We start from the raw sequence: 17552 nt of genomic DNA on the forward strand, positions 1-17552 counted from the left end.
CCGTCTGGCCCCGGATGCATTCCTGCTCGACTGGACGGATCGGTTCCTCTATGCCTTTCCTCCACTACCTCTGATGTTGCGGACATTGTTCAAACTCCACAGGGACAGAGCCACCATGATTCTCATCGCTCCTCGGTGGCCTCACCAACACTGGTTCTCCCTCCTGCTCCAGCTCAGCTCCAGGGAGCCCATTCCTCTTCCTGTGTTTCCTACTCTACTTACACAGCAGCATCAGTCTCTACTGCATCCCAATCTGTCTTCGCTCCACCTGACAGCTTGGTTTCTCTCGGGCTGACCTCTCCAGAGAACCTGTCTCAGCCTGTCCATCGTATTTTGGATGCCTCCAGGAAACCGGCCACCCTCCAATGTTACCATCAGAAATGGACCCGGTTCTCCTCTTGGTGTCTACTTCATCATCACGATCCCGCCTCATTGGCGGTAGAAACTATACTGGACTATTTGCTTTCTCTCTCCGACGCTGGCCTCAAATCTACCTCAATCAGAGTCCACCTCAGTGCCATCACTGCGTTTCATGAGCCTATCCTCGGAAAACCTCTCACGGCTCATCCCCTGGTTTCCCGGTTCATGAGAGGCCTCTTCAATGTCAAACCACCGCTGAAGCCTCCTCCAGTCGTCTGGGACCTGAACGTGGTTCTCTCAGCCCTCATGAAACCTCCATTTGAGCCTCTTGCCACAACTTCACTCAAATTTCTGACATGGAAGGTGCTCTTCCTCATCGCCATCACCTCTGCCAGGAGGGTTAGTGAGCTACATGCACTGGTCGCTGACCCACTTTTCACGGTTTTTCACCATGACAAGGTAGTTCTGCGTACCCATCCTAAATTTCTTCCCAAGGTGGTCTCGGACTTCCACCTCAACCAATCCATTGTGTTACCTGTCTTTTTCCCTAAGCCCCATTCTCATCCTGGGGAACAGGCATTATACACGCTGGACTGTAAGCATGCCCTTGCATACTACCTTGACCGTACCAGGGCTCACCGCTCGTCCAAGTTTCCAAGTTTATTAGTTTTTAATATCCCGATCATAAAACAAATATCTGACCGGTTAACAATAAAATTTAAAAGAGAGAAAAAATTAGAAAGAAATAATAGTAAGTGCACAAAAGTAAATGAAGTGAACGTAAATGACGTAAACTGACAAACTGGAAAGTGAGGATAAATGGGGAGGAAGGGAAAAGTTACATAATTTAGAAGAAATGAGATAGAGGGGGAAGGATAGAATGAGAAGGGTAAGGGTGCATGGTTGATGAGGATAAGGCTGAGAAAAATATATATAAAAAAGTTTAGATTATGATTTATCAAAGGCATCTTGAAATAGGAAAGTTTTAAGCTTAGTCTTGAATTTGGGTAATTGAAGTTCGTCACGGAGAAATTGAGGAAGAGAATTCCATAATGTGGGTGCAGTTATTGCAAAGTTGGTTTTACGAGTATAATAGGATTCTTTTAAGGATGGAATGAAAAGAAGTTTTTGGTCGGTTGATCTTAGCTCGTCCCCTCAGCTCTTTTTGTCCTTCGACCCTAACCGTCTAGGTCGCCCTGTCTCTAAACGGACGCTTTCTAACTGGCTTGCTGCCTGCATTGCGTTCTGTTATGCTCGGGCCGGTCTCTCACTGGAAGGTGCTGTCACGGCCCACAGGGTCAGAGCTATGGCTGCTTCTGTGGCTTTCCTCCGCTCCACGCCCATCGAGGAGATCTGCAAAGCTGCCACTTGGTCCTCAGTTCACACATTCACTTCTCACTACTGTCTGGATGCCTTCTCCAGACGGGATGGGCACTTCGGCCAATCTATGTTACAAAATTTGTTTTCCTAATGGCCAACCATCCCTCCTCCCTCTCTGTTAGCTTGGAGGTCACCCATGTGTTAAGAATATGCTGCCTGCTTGTCCTGGGATAAAGCACAGTTACTTACCGTAACAGGTGTTATCCAGGGACAGCAGGCAGATATTCTTACGACCCACCCTCCTCCCAGGGTTGGCTTCTTAGCTGGCTTATCTTAACTGGGGACCACGCTCTCCTCCGTCGAACGGGAAGGCACCCGCGCATGCATGGTGCGGCCAACTAGAACTTTCTAGTTAAAAGTGTCCGTACCGGGGCTCCGTCGGTGATGTCGCCCATGCGTTAAGAATATCTGCCTGCTGTCCCTGGATAACACCTGTTACGGTAAGTAACTGTGCTTTATGCACAGTTGTGCAGGGGTTCGCAATCCAGTCCTCAGGACTCAAATAGCCAGAGTTTCAGAATATCCATAATTAATATGCATGACTCACATTGGCATTCATTTTCTTCCTTGGATGCAAATCTATCTAAATATCATGCATATTCTTTATGTATATTATGAAAATCTGATTGGCTTGGTGTGTCCCAAAAACTGGGCTGAGAACCATTGTTGTAAAGCATGAAAGCATTATTCAGACCCAAGGCTTCAGCATGAAGATAGGCAAATAGATTATCTACTTATCTTTATACCCAATATTCAGTAACCCTATCTATTAGGACTATTCTTTGTGTGTCCCAGTAAACAATTTTATTGATAATATCACCACTATTTGATACCTTTGGGCCCTTCCCCTATCTACAGAGGGTCTCTGCTCCCTTATTTTCTTATATGGATAATCTTTGCTGGAAGTTTAATTGTTTAGCTAGCGCAAAATTTTCACACAAAGATTTATGTGGTTAGCCACGGATGCTAACCATACAAATCTTTTTGAAAATGTATCCCTTTAACCCCCTCTTTTACAAAGGTACACTAAGATATTTAGCGCACGCTAAATGCTAACGTGTGCATGTTATCCTATGGACGCGTTAACACAAGTGCTGATTTAACAAACGCTAAATCCACGCTAAAACGCGTGGAGGGGCATAATCGAAAGGGACGTCTAAGTCCATTTACGTCCATTTCACAAGTCGTCCAAAATCAAAAAGAGCCTAAGTCCCATTTTCGAAAGAGACGTCCAACGTCTTTTGACTTTCAAAAATTGTCCAATTATAAGTCCTGAAGATCTGATCGTCCAAGCTGCTAAAACATCGATCTTTAAAGCACATTTTCGTCCAACTGTCCGTCCAAGTCCAAAACGTCTAGAACAAGCCCTGTTGGACGTGGGAGGGGCCTGCAAAGTGATGGACAGAACACCCAGACAGGGCACCTAAATAGTGGGGCACCTTACAGGGCACTGCTGTGAACCTCACAAACAGGGTGCCATGGCTTCTCCTCACTATAGCTCCCTTATAGGTGATGGTGAGCCCCCCATACCACCTCCAGGGGTGTATAGGGCTGTGCACATGTTTAAGTATAAATGCAGTGATTTCAGGGCTTATGGGCATGGGTCCTCCTCTCTATGGGTCCCTAACTCACCCCCAAGATGACTTAAGCTGCCTCTTTGCTGGACGACTAGGCTTTCCTATGCCAGGCGGCCAGGTGATGCTGGTCTGAAGGCTGAATTTTAAAGTTTTGATTAAAATTTTTATGGGGGGGGGGTCGGTGACCACTGTGGTAGTGTGTGGGGGTCTGTTTTATGTGTTTTCAGTGCATATCTGGTAAGTTTAGGTGGGTTTTTGTGACTTAGACCATATTTCAAATGGTCTAAGTCACAACGTCCAAGTTCCGTCAATCATGGGCTGTATCACTTTTGGTTATACATGCTGTACAACTAAGTCTAAGCCAGCCCACGTCCTACCCAACTCCCGCCCTTGACACGCCTCCCGAAACGCCCCGTTTAGCTTTGGACGTTGAGCGGCACTATGAGGGCCTAAGTTGTTTAGAAATACGTCCAAAACCCGGTTTGATTATCGGCGCTTGGACGTTTTTGAGAAATGTTCGTCCAAATGTCGACTTAGGCCGGTTTTTGGACGTTTTTCTCTTTCGATTATGAGCCTCTTAGTGCGCCTATGTAAAATAGGGCCTATATTTAAAGGAATAATACAGAAGTTTAATGGTGTATAGTTTTCTTTATTTCACATCATAGCAAGTTAAGGACAAGCAACATTCTAACTTATATATATTTATTTGTTAGGTCGCAGAAAAATGGCAGAAAAGGATCAAACTAATGTGTGCATCTTTGATGAAGTGTGTGAAATAAACCCAATTCCCCTTAAGTACACTCTCGCACTAGGCCACATGAGGAGAGTTCTAGCTCTAGATTGCTTAGTCAGAAGGGTGTGATCTATTCAAGGGGAAATAAAACCTCAGAGAATACTAAGATAGGGAGATCTAGAACAGGAAGGAACAGCCCTTCAGGGCACACCTCCGTGAGTTAAGGACATATAAACAGAAGAGAGATTAAAGTAGAAAGGTTCTCGGTTGAACATCAATTGCTGACTTAATTGCTTAATAGAAGCCAAACTCTTCCTTATTTATTAAATGCTGGCCTTTAAGTTGATACTCCTGTGAAGATGCTAAGTAGCTGTAACCAAGCAAGAACCACTGTTCTAGCATTAGAATAATAATAATAATAATAACAGTTTATATACCGCAATACCGTTAAGTTCTATGCAGTTTACAATAGATTAAGCAAGGTACAAATTGATTGAATTTAAGAGGGGGGAAGAGGAGAGTTAATAGGACCGGAAATGCGTTGTTGAGGCGAAAGAGATTAATAGGACAGATGAATCACTATGGAGGAGAAAGAAGATGAGTGGGTCAGTTGTCTAGATACTTTAGGAACAGTTGAGTTTTTAGACGTTTTCTGAATTCCTCATAAGTAGTGGGCGAAAGCAGTTGATCTAGGTCTTTACCCCACAATACTGCTTGATGTGAAAGAAGGTGTTCATGGTGTTTTTTCAGTTTATAACCTCTAACTGGGGGGAAACGAAGTAGGAATGAAAGCTTCTCTTGTGTCTGTTGGCAGAGAAGGAGAAAAGGTCAATTATGTATTTAGGGGCAAGTCTGTTTAGCGCTTTAAAGCAGAAGCAGGCGTGCTTCCATCGGTAGCCAATGTAACTGCCGGTAGTAGGGTGATACATGATCGAATTTCTTTAGTCTGAAGATTAATCTGATTGCTGCATTTTGCATTAGTTGTACACGTAGCATATTTTTTTGGGAAATGGCTAAGTAGGCGATGTTACAGTAGTCAAGTTGACTTAGTACGAGGGATTGGACCAGGGTTCTGAATGCCGACGTATCGAAATAAGCTTTAATGGATCTGATTTTCCAGAGAGTGAAGAAACCCTTTCTGATTAAGGAATCCACCTGGTCTTTCATGGTTAGGCATTGATCTAGAGTTATACCTAGTATCTTTATGGTGGGTTGGATGGGATGATTAAGTTCATTGATGCATAGAGGTGTTTTGGTGTCAAACGGATGTGGTGAAGCAATGAAGAATTAGAAGGGAGTTACAAGAGGAATATGTGTGCTCCGGAGTTACAAGGCATGTGATAGCAACAGGTCTGAGTATATAATTGAAGGACAAACTAATAAAAAAGTGTGTTTTACTTTGTGCTGTGATGTAGCTGTGTCTATAAAAGAGGTCATGCCTTATGCATGGTCATACTATCACAGCATTATTCTCTTAATACCCTGTTTTAGTTAAATATTTGTGGATGCTGCTAATGTTGACATTATCAAGTACCACACTAACGCAGTGAAGATGATAGAGAGATGTTATGATGCTGTATTGTTCAAACTCAAATGACTCGAGACAAACATGTTTTGGCCCTATGGTCTGCATAAGGAGTCTATAAATAAAAATACACATCAATATAAAAATAAATATAGTTTAAAAAACAATGTTATAATCACATGAACAAAGCAGAAACAAGTGGGTCAACTGAGATGTTTCCAAATGAAATCTTTATTAATGGAAAGAAGAGGTACAATTCTACACTTCAAGCGTTTCGATATAGTGGAATACTTTCTTCAGGAGTTTATAACCAGATTATAAAACAAATAAACAAATTTTAAAATGTGCAAGTAAAATAAAATAGCGAGCAAACATAACTGAAAGACATAAAAAGTACAGGTAATAATAGTATAAAACCAAACTTTTTCACATGCAAAAAGTTTAAATACATAAATGATGATACAAGACTTGCAGCCCTTAGAGGTTCAAACTACATTCTGTATATCTTTTAAAAAACAAAAACAAAGTACAGTACTCCCTCGAAATTTGCGGGGGTTCCGTTCCAGGAACTCCCGTGAATTTTGAAAAACAATAAATGCGGTATAAGGGGCTGATCGAAGGCAGGAGTTGCAGGAGAGGGCAACTGGGGTGCCGGCAGGTGCTGAAATCATTTGCGGTATATTCCGACCACCTCTTCCTGGTACTAAAGTCAGGCTACACCAATCAGGAGCTGCTTTGATATGCCAAATAGCATGTCAAAGCAGCTCCTGATTGGTACAACCATGACTTTAGTACAAGGAAGTGGCGGTCAGAAAATACCACAAATTACTGAGTCTGCGATTCATGAACCGCAAATTTGCGGGGGTTTACTGTACCAATCTAAAGGGTACTGTACTTGAAAGAACAAGCTCATACATAAAATACTATGGGCTCCTTTTACAAAGGTGCGTTAGGGCCTTAACGCGCGGAATAGCGCGCACTAAATTGCCATGTGCGCTAGCCCCTTCCGCCTCCTCTTGAGCAGGTGGTAGTTTTTCGGCTAGCGTGTGCTAATCCAGTGTGTGCACTAAAAACGCTAGTGCACCTTTATAAAAGAAGCCCTACATATAAACATATTAATGCATAAAAAACATATAGACCTTACAACTTTCAAACTTAGGGCCTGTTTTACAAAGCCGCGCTAGTGGCTGCAGCGCGGTAACGGCCCCGAAGCCCATAGAGATTTAAAGGGCTTCAGGGCTGTTGCCACGCAGCACTTGCTAGGGCAGCTTTGTAAAACAGGCCCTTACTTCTGGTGTATAAAGCAAAAAGCATATTTCTAAAATACTGCATATGATCCAAGATGGCGGCTTCAAGCTTGACGCGCTGAGCTGTTCGCGTTGGGTTTGTCCTTAAATTAGAAATTTTCTTTGTATCGAGCCCTGTACGGGCTTTGTGGATACTTACAAGCATGCCAAAGAGAAGAGGCCGGAATGCTGCTGCTGCCTTGCGGCGTCCCGAAGTTCCCCCTCTTGGCAATATAGAACAGCTCCTGAGGCGAATATAGTAGGTCTCCCGAGCGTCAGATGGAGGCCTGTTGAGGACACGATGGAGGCCTGTTCCTCTAGGGCACGATGTCACGCTGAGCCCCAATGCAAGGGCGCCGCCCCTACAACCCCAGGTCACCAGCTCTCCCAGGGGTGGAGAAACCACGGAGCTCGTGGCGTTTTCTCCCTCAGAGGCAAGATTGGAACTGGGAGAAGGAACTTGGAGGTAGGGGCTCACAGTCAAGGAGCCCTAACCAATACATCTGGGGATATTCCAACTTTACTTGGGGGCGATATTCAGGAGGCAGGCCCTGAAGAACACTTACAGAATGGTGAGCACTCTACTGTCTTACAAACTCCAATTTCTTTAGTAAAGCCCGCAGTGGTAACCTTAGAATCTTTACGGGACTTAATTGCTGGTTTTGCGGAGTCCACTACTCCTAAATTTCAATATTTGAAAAGTAAAATTACAAAACAAACAAAGCAATTGAATGATTTGAGAGAAGAATTGACTGATTCAAAAGCATCTATACAGAAAATTGAAAAGGAAATCTCCATATCTAAACAACTTCAAGAGACTTTGGTCAAGGATAATACCAACTTGAGAAGGAATGTTGAAATGCTTGAGAACAATTCTCGTAGTAATAATTTAAGGTTAATTAATTTTCCTAAACTTGAGATGGTAAATCCTAGAGAAATGCTTAGGAGATATTTAGTGGAAATATTAGAAGTATCAGAGGAAATGTTACCACCATTCTCACGGGTCTATTATTTGCCGATGAAAGCTTCAGTAGACCAACAAAAAGAACTGGATAAACAAACTTTAAATGTTTCAGAATTACTAGAGACATCTGATAAGGACTTAGCATTGCCAGCAACTCTGATTATAACTGTGGCGCTTCCGTTAGATAAAACATGGTTATTAAGACTTTACTTTAAAAATAGACAAAAAGCTTTTCTTGGTTGCAAAGTACAGATGTTTCCTGATCTTACAAGGGAAACACAGAAGCGTCGCCGGGAATTTCTTCTTTTGAAACCTGGGGTTACATCTCTGGGGGCAACCTTTTATTTGAGATACCCATGTAAATGTATAGTGCGCTACCGCTCTGTTAAGTATGTGTTCTTTGAACCATTTCAATTGACAACTTTTGTAACAATGTCTCGTCTGGATGGAGGAATATCTTGAACCCTATATATAAATCTCAATTACAGTGCTATAGCTTTTTAGCATCTTGCTATACATTTTTATTTTCTCTTGTTTTTTTTTTTAATTATTCGCTATTTCTATATCTTGGATCTAAAGGAGGACTTGAGCATAAATAGTTAAATAATATTTTTCTTATTGGATGTAAATTTATTTTTTGTTCTTATGTTATTATGACTAATGCTTTCTGTACAAGTGTCAAACTTGAATTTAAATTGAAAATTAATAAATATATAGAAACATAAAATGCTGCATATAAGCGTATTAGATACATAAACAGAGTAACCATATACATAGATAACATGAGACATGTAAACCTTAAAACATTCAAACATTGCATTTGGAGGACAAAAGTTAATTACCTTGGCCTCACAGCTGCTGGCATTGTTAATAGGCTGATATCTCCTGCCGATCCAATGCTATATAATTTGCATGTGTGAAAGAAAATATAAAAAGCCTAAATAAGGTTACCGAATTTAAAAAATCACATTGCCTGAGAGATTTTAAAAGAAAATCTTTAAAAAACAAACCTGAATATGAATATGAAAGCAGTAGCGCTGTAATTCTTTTATACATGTTAAAAAAAAACAAAAAAACAAACGTGAGCTGTGAAAAATGCAAAGGTATAACAATCTTAAGAGTAGAGAAATTGATACTAAAAAGGGAAGTTTACCGTGCGTACATGGCGATTGCTAAAAAAAAAGGGGGGTGGGAATAGAAATGTTCTAAATTAAAAATGGATACATAAAAACAGCTGATGCAAAAAAACTAATTCACAGACACTGAAAGAGGGATACAGTTTGTGAAAATGTGGCTTGAAGCTGTATAGCCAGTAAAAACTGTTGCAGCAGGAAGGAAGTCTGTGCCAGGAAATGTGGTGGTAATGCTTTTACTGTTGCTTGTAACCTGTTCTGAGCTACTGAGAGGATGGGATAGAAATCAAATTAAATAAATTTAAAAAATTTAAAAGTAGAGCTTCTGAATTAAAAATGGCACTAAAAGAAACACAGTATAGAGAGATATGTACAAAATATAGCCCAAAGGCTGTGTTGCTTTGTATCCCTCCTATAATCATATGAACAGTAGGTACATAATAAAAAGATGAATACATGAAGGGCAAAACCATAAAAAGAAACATACACCCTATTAGAAAAAGTAACAACCATACAAATAAAAGACATGAAGGGGCATTTTCAATAGTGTGTCTAAGTTCGATTTTGGACATATCTCGTAAGACATCCAAATATCAGGGCAGGGAAACATCCATTTTTGAAACCACTAGACAACTTTTTTTTTTTTTAAATGACCTATTTGGACATCTTGGCCCCTAAGGATGTCTAAATTTTTTGACCATTTTTGAATACCAAAACATCCATGTTCAAAACATCCTAATCTAGACCTTTTGTATATGGGAGGGGCCAGCATAGTAATGGATTAGCTACATAGACATCTCAACAGAGCAGTGGGGCACCTCAGAGGGCACTGTTGTGAACTTCACATAAAGGGTGTCAGATGTATATCTCACCATAACCCCCTTATAATTTATGGTGAGTCCCTCAAGACTCCCCCCAAACCTACTATACCCACCTGTGTACCACCCAAATAGCCCTTAAGGCTGCAGGTGGCACCCATATGTCAGTATAGTAGGATTTTGGTGGGTTTTCATGGGCTCATACTTAATTCCATAGATGTTATAGTTTGAGTGCCTTATGGGTCTGGGTCCTCCTTTCTAGGGTTCACTAGCCTACCCACAAGGCTACTTAAGACACTTGTGTGCTGCTCTGTTAAGCTTCCCCATACCAGATGCTGCTGTTCTAGAGCCAGGTATACACCTTTTTGTTCTCATTTTTGTATGGTGGAAGTGGGTCAGTGAACACTGGGGGGAGTGTGGGGATGTCTTACCTTAATGCATACAGTAGCCATCTGGTCAATTTGAGCACCTTTGTGGCACTTAGATGCTTCTAAAACGGGTCTAGCTCCAAGCATCTAAGTTTCATCCAGGATATCTTGGAAAATGTTCAATTATTGCTGCAACAAATGAACACTTGCACAAAAAAATATAAGAAAGACGTCTGCTGGATGCCTATGGTTCCTTGCAAGCTTAATCATAAAAAACAATCAAACAGAGGAAAAAGCCTCAGACTGAGGCCCTCCCACCACCACAATGGTGGTTTAAAGGTGGTTAGGCGATAACCTCACTGGCAAAAAACCTCTGTAATGTTGTAGATAGATAAAAGCATTGCTTGGTGCTATTTAAATCATTCATACGTTATATGCATTTAAAGATAGAGGAAAAATCAACAGCAGATAAGTGGAAGATTTTTCCTCTATCTTTAAATGCATATAACGTATGAATGATTTAAATAGCACCAAGCAATGCTTTTATCTATCTACCGTACATTACAGAGGTTTTTTGCCTCTGTAATGTAGGCATCCAGCAGACGTCTTTCTTATATTTTTTGTGAAAGTGTTCATTTGATACATTAGCTTTTCACAGTACTTGAGTCTTTTTGCAATTATTGCTGCAAGACATTCAAGTTAAACCCACCCTTATGCATGCCCAAAGCCAACACATAACATGTCTCCACCACTCCCATCTCGAGCTCTGGATGCACAGAAGTTGAAACACCTCGCTAGATGTCCAGAAAGGCAGTTTTGATTATCAACACTTGGATGTCCTGGCAATTAGGACTGCCAAGTGCTGATTTAGAACACTTTTTGGACGTTTATATTTTTTGATTATGAGCCCCTTAATCTCAACAAAATATGCAAATTAAAATATAAAAGCATATATAAAAAACTAAGGGGTCCTTTGACTAAGGCGTGCTAACCGATTTAGCGCACGCTAATCGATTTAGCATGTACTAACGATTAGCATGCGCTAAATGCTAAGGCGCCCATAGCGCTCACTAAATTGGTTAGCATGCCTTAGTAAAATAATCCCTAAAATTATACATTTTTTGAAAAATATGTATAATAAGAATTTATGACAAATAAAATCCACAAAATAAAATAATGATGCACAATGTATGATATATAAGATATTTCAAAACTATCCCTCTCCCCCCTTTTATAAAGTCATGCTAGCGGCTGCTGACACGGTTATCACTCTGACGTCCGTAAGGAATTAATGGACATTGGAATGCTTGCCATGTGGCTTTGTAAAAGAAGCCATAAGTGTCATAACAATTGATATAGGTATAAAAAATTCTTTTTAGGAGATATGTTCAAGAAAAACATAAATATGGCTACAAAATGTCCATGTATACAGTCATGTGAAAAAATTAGGGCACTCCATGAAATATTCAGTTCTTTCTTAAGAAATGTTCACATATCGATGTCAAATCTTTTTTTTTTTTTAATCTCTGGAAAAGTAAGTGATGTACTAGCAGATAACAAAACATTTCTTTGATTTACTCATGAAACAAAAGATATCCACAAAAATGTGCATTCTAACTGATGGTCTTTAATACAAACGATTTTAAAGCTGACTGGGGACAGGCAGGAGTGCCAGAAACTCTCATGGCACACCAGTTGAAAAAATGTTGTTATATGGTTAAAGTACATAGTATTAATATAATTTACAATCTGGGCAAAATGCAGCTCACAGTGGTCAGTGGTATTGAATATTCGCAATTTCAGTGGACCAGATGTTATGGCTGCAGGCCAATATTCAGTATTGATAACTGTATACCTATGACAGTTTTTTTATGCAGGCCTGGTTGTCATAGTAGATGATGACAGCAGATAAAGACCCGAATGGTCCATCCAGTTAGGAATGAGGGTATTGACACTAAATATTGCTTGCCCCCCAACTGCCCCAGATTGCCCTGCTACTTACCAGAATAGCTTAGTAGTCAAACTAGATTTTCAGTGGCATTGTGCAGTAAAATACCAATGAAAATTTGGGGACATCCCACTCAGCATGGTTTAAATAGTAAAAACCTCTCCTGCCCTCTTAAAATACACTGAATATTGATCCCCAGTGTTTTAGACTCACACACACCTGTATTGTGCTAGTGCTACCCATTAATGTTGGTGTTATTTCAGCAAAATTACTGTCATGCATGGTAAATGGATACGTGGAGGGGCGTAATCGAAAGGGACGTCTAAGTCCGTTTACATCCATCTCACAAGTCGTCCAAAGTAAAAAAACAGCTTAAGACACATTTTCAAAAGATACATCCAACTTTTTTTCCATTTCGAAAATCATCTAATTTTATGTCCTGCCAATCTGATCGTCCAAGCCACTAAATCGTCTATCTTTATACCACATTTCCGTTCAACTTTCCGTCCAAGTCCAAAATGCCTAGAACAAGCCCTGTTGGACATGGGAGGGGTCTGCAAAGTGATGGACTGCACACCCAGACATGCCACCTAAATAGTGGGGTACCTTACAGGGCACTGCTGTGAACTTCACAAAAAGGGTGCCACGTCTTCTCCTCACTACAGCTCCCTTATAGGTTATGGTGAGCCCCCCCAAATCACCTCCAGAATCCCCTAGACCCACTTATCTACCCCTTATGGCTGCAGGAGCCACTTATATGCCAGTAAAAAAGGGTTTTGGGGGTGTATAGGGGAGTACACATGTTTAAGTATCAATGCAGTGATTACAAGGGTTTATGGGCATGGGTCCTCCTTTCTATGGGTCCCTAAACCACCCCCAAGACGACTTGCTGCCTCTGGGCTGGACGACTAGGCTTTCCTATGCCAGGCGGCCAGGTGATGATGGTCTAGAGGCTGAATTTTAAAGTTATGATTAAAATTTGTATGGTGGTGGGGGGTTGGTGGTCACTGGGGTAGTGTGTGGGGGTCTGTTTTATGTGTTTGCAGTGCTTATCTGCTGACTTTAGGTGTTTTTTTGTGACTTAGACCATGTTCCGTCTAGGCTCTGTTGTAAAACTTTCAGTTATAAATGCTGTACGGCTAAGTCTAAGCCGGCGCACGTCCTGCCCAACTCCCGCCCTCGACACGCCTCCCAAAACACCCCGTTTAGCTTTGGACATTGAGCAGCACTATGAAGGCCTAGGTCATTTAGAAATACGTCCAAAACCCGGATTTATCATCGGCGCTTGGACGTTTTTGAGAAATGTTTGTCCAAGTGCTGACTTAGGCTGTTTTTTGGACGTTTTTCTCTTTTGATTATAAGCCACATACTGTATATACCAGTGGTCTCAAACTCAAACCCTTTGCAGGGCCACATTTTGGATTTGTAGGTACTTGGAGGGCCTCAGAAAAAAATAGTTAATGTCTTATTAAAGAAATGACAATTTTGCATGAGGTAAAACTCTTTATAGTTTATAAATCTTTCCTTTTGGCTAAGTCTTAATAATAATATTGTAATCTATAGCTAAAGAGACATATGATCAAGAAACTTTTATTTTATTTTTGTGATTATGATAAACATACCGAGGGCTTCAAAATAGTACCTGGCAGGCCATATGTGGCCCCCGGGCCATGAGTTTGAGACCATATATATATATATATACCATAGATAACCTTAATCAAGGGATAGGCAACCTGTGGCTTGTGAGCCACATGCGACTCTTCAGCCATGTGGCTGTGGCTCTCCATGTCCCAAACCTTTAATCTTCTTCCCAACCCTATGATTTGCCCCTCTCTGGGCCTACTGAGGTACCGTGAAAGGTCACGGCAGCCATTTTGGAAGGCAGCCCCATGAAAGCAGGAGCAAGAGGGCCGCCCTCCTGCCACAAAACCGCTGCTGGACCACTAGGTACCTCGGTAGGCCTGGGGGGGATTGTGGGGTTTGGAGGGAGATTAAAGGGTCAAGCTCAGAGAGGGGAGAGAACTTTGGCTATGGGTTGGTAGGAGGGGGGTGGGCAAGGGCAGGGGGGAGGGGAGGGAGAAAAGAGAGGCGCAGAGACCTGCGAGGAGTTGGAGAGAAGAAAGAGGGAAGAGAAGCTAGACCTTGGTGAGAGAAGAGAGAATGAGAGACCTGGAATATCTCAAACTCCCTTCTCTACCCATTGCAGCTCTTTGTAAATATGTGGGTCAAATTTTTAGGATAAATTGTCTCTTTGCTTTAAAAAGGTTGCTACCTTAACCTATAACTTTTTTTACTTATGTTCTTGAAGAATATTTGGATCTGCTAGAGGGATGTATAAGATAGTATTCTGTAAGCATTTATGAAGACTGTTAAGATGTATGTAAAAGTTTTTGTCAGTTACCTCAAACTTATTTGATTAGAGACCAAAATCTTACACTGATTAAATAAATGACCACTTAAAAACAGAAGCAAGCTCATAATATAGTTGATAAGTTTTTGAAATATTGTGGTAGTGTACCAGACAAATGAGGCATCTTTCACAGAGGTCTGAGCCTAAAGGAGAGATGCTATTAGTGCTGAAAATATCCATAGGTGTGAGTATAAAGCGAAAACAAATGTCTAAGACATAGAGAAAGTCAAATTTAATGAACACTTGTTTGTCACAGTAAAAATGATACAAGTTTTCATTATAATTCTGAGGGTAGAATGGAAGCTATGTGATGTGTCTCTGCATATGGAATACATCAGAGAGAGTTCAATTTTCAAATTGAAATTGAAATTTGTCATGTTTGCAAATTAAAATTGAAGATTTTGTCAATTTTAACTGCTGTCACCTACCGGGGTCTTGGTATGGTTAAGAAGACCCCAGATAGGGGGTAGTACACTCTTGACGTGGCTCCCAAAGGGGGAGACCTCACTGGTGTCTCACTATCCGTGCTTTGCCCCAAAAATAAAGCACCGTGAGTCAAGTTGAACCAAACATAATGTGTAAAGTTAAATTAGTCACTTAACACACCAACTAGAAATCACATAAGCAGTTATTACAGTTCAAGTTTCTTGGCTTCTCCAAAACAGGGCAAAGAAAGAAAAATAAAAACAAAAAAAAAGAAAAAAAGAAATTTTGAAATCCTTTTAACTTTCACCCGATCCGGTGAAAGCACAGCAAGCTTTCTGTCAAGTATAATTCCAGTCCAGGTCTTAGTGCTTTCTCTACTTTGCCCCACAGTCTCTTAAACAAAAACACAGCACCAGTAGTCTCTCTTAAGAAATTATCAAGCCGTGAGCTTGCGTCCTGGGCTTACCCATCAACACAGTCCAGTTTCTTCACCAGGTATTTGCATTTGTGGTTATAAAGTAAACTTTAAGCAGGAACCAAAAACAAAACTCAAGCCTTACTGCAGGCTCCTCAAGTGTCAGCCCTGATTAGCTCACAGTCTTGTAGTTCCCCTTGAGCTTCTGCACAGCTGTAGGGTAGTAAAACAATCAAGCTGGTGCAGTACTGCTCTAAGCTTGTTTGTACCTCACAAACAATCAACATTTAGTTCTTCTAAACTCTTCTTCACTATTATTTCTGAGAAGCTTCGTATCTGCAGTGTTTAGTGGCAAGTTGTCAAGCCCACATTCATGGCTTCTCCCATAACGGTCTCCGGCATACACCCTTCATCCAGGTCCATGCTTTCAGGGTAATCCAGCTGCTCTGCTGGTTCCAGAGGTATTGAAGCCTCACACTCCATTGGCTCTGGAGTGAGGTCTGGCCTTTTTCTGGCCCGGAGAACTCTCTCTGCCAGACTCTCTTGGGCAGCCTCCTCTAATGCTCTGGAGAGCTGCTTAAAAGGCCTAGGGCCACGCCCTACACTGGGTGTCTGTGTGCCTAGCTTGTGTGCTCTTGCGCTCCCCCTCAGGCTACAGGGCAGAATATCACTGGGAGCTTGATTAAACCTCCTAGTGTGGCTGGAGGTTTTCCTGGTCTGTGGAGTTATCCTATATTCTGGGCACTGCTCTAGGTTAGAAGGCTCAGGATAGGCAGCTGGGCTCTCAGGATCTTCTTGCTGATCCTTTTCACAGAGAGCCTGGTCTCGAGTGAGAGCTTGAGACCGGGGTTTTGCTCTGACATGACCGTCTCGGGGAGCGGAAATGTCACACTGTACTCTCTTGGTTGCGTGCACATTTATATTAGATTCTGATGGCAGGTAACGACAGTGTTTGCTGCCGTAGGCTAGTATAGTGATCATTTCTCTTGATTCTACATGTTTGGAAAAAATCTAGCCAATTCACTTATATATTTTTTTCTTTGTCGACACATTGACTGAACATGAAAATGTAAGTGATTTGATTGGTTCTACTTTATCTTTATTGGAAGCTTCTATACTGCTACTGATGAATGGGAAGTCAATTGAGCAGAGTAAACGGTGGAGTGCCGCAGGGTTCTGTACTGGGACCGGTGCTATTTAACTTATTTATAAATGATCTGCAAATTGGAACGACGAGTGAGGTGATTAAATTTGCAGATGACACTAAACTGTTCAAAGTTGTTAAAACACATGCGGATTGTGAAACATTGCAGGCAGACCTTAGGAAATTGGAAGACTAGGTGTCCAAGTGGCAGATTAAATTTAATGTGGACAAATGCAAAGTGATGCATATTGGGAAGAATAACCCAAATCACAGTTACCAGATGCTAGGGTCCACCTTGGGGGTTAGCACCCAAGAAAGGGATCTGGGTGTCATTGTAGACAATACGATGAAACCTTCTGCCCAATGTGCGGCAGCAGCCAAAAAAAGCAAACAATATGCTAGGAATTATTAAAAAAGGGATAGTTAACAAGACTAAAGATATTATAATGTCTTTGTATCACTCCATGGTGAGACCTCACCTGGAGTAATGCGTTCAATTCTGGTCTCCTGATCTCAAGAAAGATATAGCGGCACTAGAAAAGGTTCAAAGAAGAGCGACCAAGATGATAAAGGGGATGGAACTCCTCTCGTATGAGGAAAGACTAAAAGGTTAAGCTCTTTGGCTTGGAAAAGAGAAGGTTGAGGGGAGATATGATTGAAGTCTACAAAATCCTGAGTGGAGTAGAATGGGTACAAGTAGATCAATTTTTCACTCCGTCAAAAATTACAGTGACTAAGGGATACTCGATGAAACTGCAGGGGAATACTTTTAAAACCAATAGGAGGAAATATTTTTTCACTCACAGAATAGTTAAGATCTGGAATGCGTTGCCAGAGGGAGTGGTAAAAGTGGATAGTGTAGCTGGTTTTAAGAAAGGTTTGAACAAATTCCTGTAGGAAAAGTCCATAGTCTATTATTAAGACATGAGGGAAGCCTCTGCTTGCTCTGGTTCGGTAACATGGAATATTGCAACTCCTTATGTTTTGGCCAGGTAGTAGTGACCTGGATTGGCCACCGTAAGAGCGGGCTACTGGGCTTGATGAACGATTGGTCTGACCCAGTAA

The 17552-nt window shown here is 41.3% G+C and overlaps 1 protein-coding gene across 1 annotated transcript in view; it reads left to right on the forward strand.

The window, feature by feature from the left end:
* CSMD1 (CUB and Sushi multiple domains 1) overlaps positions 1–17552 on the forward strand; it is a 2397241-nt gene that overhangs the window by 1570558 nt on the left and 809131 nt on the right. The window lies entirely within an intron of this gene.

The sequence above is a fragment of the Geotrypetes seraphini genome, chromosome 3, assembly GCF_902459505.1.
Source record: "Geotrypetes seraphini chromosome 3, aGeoSer1.1, whole genome shotgun sequence".
NCBI lineage: Eukaryota > Metazoa > Chordata > Amphibia > Gymnophiona > Dermophiidae > Geotrypetes > Geotrypetes seraphini.